Source organism: Stegodyphus dumicola, chromosome 10 (genome assembly GCF_044657685.1).
Source record: "Stegodyphus dumicola isolate Sdum_Otavi_A_Nest chromosome 10, ASM4465768v1".
Taxonomy (NCBI): domain Eukaryota; kingdom Metazoa; phylum Arthropoda; class Arachnida; order Araneae; family Eresidae; genus Stegodyphus; species Stegodyphus dumicola.
Window position 1 is genome coordinate 24,740,349 of NC_140777.1, and position 3,763 is coordinate 24,744,111.

The 3,763-nt window shown below is 37.0% G+C and overlaps 1 pseudogene; it reads right to left on the minus strand.

Annotated features, from left to right (window-relative positions):
* Positions 1-1,268: 1,268 nt before the first annotated feature.
* LOC146994925 (uncharacterized) lies at positions 1,269-2,833 on the minus strand (annotated as a pseudogene).
* Positions 2,834-3,763: the final 930 nt, after the last annotated feature.

Consider the following 3,763-nt stretch of genomic DNA (forward strand, 5'->3'; position numbering starts at 1 on the left):
TGTTCCTTCTTCAGATACTTTGACACCTAAGAAATTTATTGAGGAAACACCAAAAACACACTTAGAAGGTTTAAGGCTAAGGCCATAATTTTGCAATCTTTCAGAAAGTATTCTTAGATGCGAGATATGCTCTTCCTCAGATTTAGATGCTACTAATATATCGTCTACGAATGCATAAACAAATTTTAAATCTCGAGTAACTTCATCGATGAATCTTTGGAATGTGGCTGCAGCGTTACATAGGCCAAATTGCATGCGACAGCTTTCAAATAAGCCGAAGGGGGTGATTATAGCACTTTTGTGGATATCATCAGGATGTATAGGGATTTGATGATAGGCTTTAATTAAATCAAGGTACGAGAAAATTTTGCAGCCATGTAGTTCAGAAGTAAAATCTAAGATATTAGGAATGTTATAATTATCTTTTATTGTTTGTGCATTGAGGGCTCTGTAATCTCCTACAGGACGCCATTCCGTGCTGTCCTTTTTAGGGACCATATGCAAAGGTGATGCGTAGTTACTTTTTGAAGGACGAATGTGGCCTAATTCTATCATATTTTGGAATTCTTCTTTGGCGATTCGTAGGCGGTCTGGGGCAAGACGTCGTGCTTTAGCAGTGACGGGAGGTCCTGTGGTTTGGATGTGATGCACTACTGTGTGCTTAATTTCTTGGTCAGCACGGGGTGGTTTTGTGATTTCTGGAAATTTTAATAATAATTTATGGTATATACTGTCGCCAGATACTGTCTTTATTGAATGTATTGCACTAACTCGTAAACTGCATTTAGAGCCAAGATTAGTGTTACCGTCGATTAATCTTTTTGTGTGGAGGTTAGGCATCAAGTTGAAATTATACAAAAAATCTGCACCAATAATAGGGGTTGAAACACTGCCGACAAGAAAGGTCCATCTGAATATGCGTCTTAAACCTAAGTCTAAGGAGAGATTTTGGCTAGTGTAGACGGAAATTGGTGTAGTGTTTGCTGCTGAAAGGGTCATTTGGATGCGATTTCGCCTTTGCAATGCTGTTGCTGGAATTATAGATACGTCAGAACCCGTGTCGATGAGGAAGTTGACATTTGTGCGCGCATCTCTAACAAAAAGGCGACGAGAATTGGAGGGCAAGGCTGTAGTCGCCGCTATGCCTCGCCTGGGCCGTTTTTTGAAAATTTACAGGGCGGGGTACACTTTATAGCTCTCTCACCAAATTTAAGGTGGTACCAACAGGTATCAAACTTGTTTTTATTTTGAGAGGGGCTGCGTTCTCTTTAGCCGCGATATTTATTCTGACTACGAGTGCGGCGACGATCACGCGAGATATTATCGATTCTTACGTGCAATTTTTTTATCTCTGCGAGTAAACGTTCTTCAATGGAATCTGAAATATTAGCAGAACAAATATTTGTGGCACTTACCGCTACAGGAGATGGTGATACATCGATGACACGATCCGCAACTTCCGCAGCTTTATCCAAGGTTAAAGGCGTGTTCGCTGCGAGTATCGACCTGTACGAAACTCGGGATATGCTGTAAAAACAGTTAGCATTAGTTCATCGGAAATGCTGTATGACTCAGCGCGTCGTCGCATTATGCGTAAGAGTTCACTTGGCCGGCGATCTCCCAACTGTTCGCCGCCGAGGAGTTTTTTCATTTCTTGATGCGTCGATTCTCCGCACCGCTTGATTAGCTCAGTTTTAATGTGATTGTAAGGATCCGTGGAGTTGGGGGCTTTGATTACATCTCTCACAATTGATGCGGCTTCGGCGGGCAGGTGCGAAACAATGTAATTATACTTCGTGCGAGACTCCGATATCGCTTTCGGTGTTCCCAATTCAAATGTTGCTTCGCACATAGTGAACCATAGTGAAGGATCGGCGAAGTTGTACACAGGTATCTTTACTGCTCCGATTATTGCTGTTCCTTCAGTCATTTCCAGTCACGTGGCTAAGTCCCAAGTAATATGTAAAAAAAAAAGAGAATTTTTTTTTTTTTTCCGTGCAAATATTAGTTTAAAACAATAACGCTTGGTTGCTGCAAGGCCGGGTCACCATTGTTAAGAATCTATGATAATTATTTAGGAAGATCAAATTAGATTCAACATTTCAAACTTAACAATTTTTATTTCATCTTCACCTCCAAACTACACACGTGCACCATCGCGCGCGTTCGACGACTGACTCTCTCCTTGAGAATCTTGGGATAGAATTTTGTGGTCTGTAATCATGTGCTGCCATCTCTCGGCTGTTCTGGGGTTAAATTGGTATGATATTTTTTTAGACTTTTCCAAATAAGATAAACCACAACATATCTAAAAGAAGTTACTTCATCCTTATACCAAGCATTTTAGGCCACTTTCTGTGGCACATGTTTGCATGATTCCTGAGTTTTGCAGAATTACATAGTTGTTGTAAAGAAAATAAACAAATCATTTAAAAAACAGTGCAATGAATGCAGTAATGTATGAATGGCAACATGTCTTTTGACCAGGTCTGGCACTAGTAGGAATTTATTCACTCAGTGGCTAAATATATTATGCAAATCAGATCATATTCACACTACATACCTAGGAAAGGAAAAAAGTTAATTCCCTTCCAGTCCTACTATTATTTTTTGTAATAAAATATTATAATTGTGTAACCAGTTTTTCATAAATTTCAGATTCACATGCTTCACTAAACCATCTAAAAGACCGAGACAAAATTATTGTCATTCAAAATACAGACAAAATTATGTTTAAACTCCCCCCCCCCAATTCACCAGAACTAATACTAAGTTCTGATTTCTTTGCAACAGAACGCTTTTAATTCTGTGTAGGAAATCTTTGCCTTTCTTTTAAAACACTGACAAAATTTATAAAAAAATACCTTTCTGTCAAATTTTTTAAGTCTGGTTTAACCCTTTGCGATACGCATATTTAAAATATATTTTAATCTTTAAAAAAATGCCTTAGAATAAGTCAGATGGACTTACTTAAGTGCCTTTAAGGCTTGAAAAAAATTCTGCGCTTTTATTTTTTACGGTGGAAGGTGGGATACCATTTGTCCCACCATGCAACTAGCACATGTCTTATAGCATATTGGTGTATAGCAGGGAAATAAAATTATATGTGGAATGAATAAACAAAATAAAGCGTGCATTCTAAAATATTCATAATAAACACACTAAAATGCATTTTGTACTTATTGCATATATGCATGACTTGTAAAATTTTGCATATGCACATTTTGCATGTAGTATATATTTAATATTTTTAAATTTTAGGAACAAAAGAAAATATTTTCTTGAATATTATTTTAAGATTAAAATTTGATACTCGTACATATGATACTAAATAAAATATTAAAATTGGCACTTGATTCAAAAACATTTATATATGACTAAAATTGAAAAAAAAGTCACTTTCATGAAACTTTGAAAAACATGTTATTTCATTCTTTTGTAAGCATAGAGGCACTTCACATGTTTCACACATGCAAAATGTTCGTCGTTATTCTTTCGATATGCTGCAATATGCACATCTTCTCCTGCCCGTTCTCTTTGGCGTTTTACTTACATTTTTTAGTGTCTTTTCTGGTTGTACGAACGGGTTTTTAGTTTTATTTGAACTGGGGATTTCAGTTTTCTTTTCAGCTCTTTCTTGCCTGCAAGTGCCATTAGACCTTCTGTAACTGAGAGAAGAAAACCTTTCATTGTTTTTACATCATGATCAGGTTCGCGAACAAACTTGAATAAATGTGTTTACTATACTCGCATCTAAAAAGTA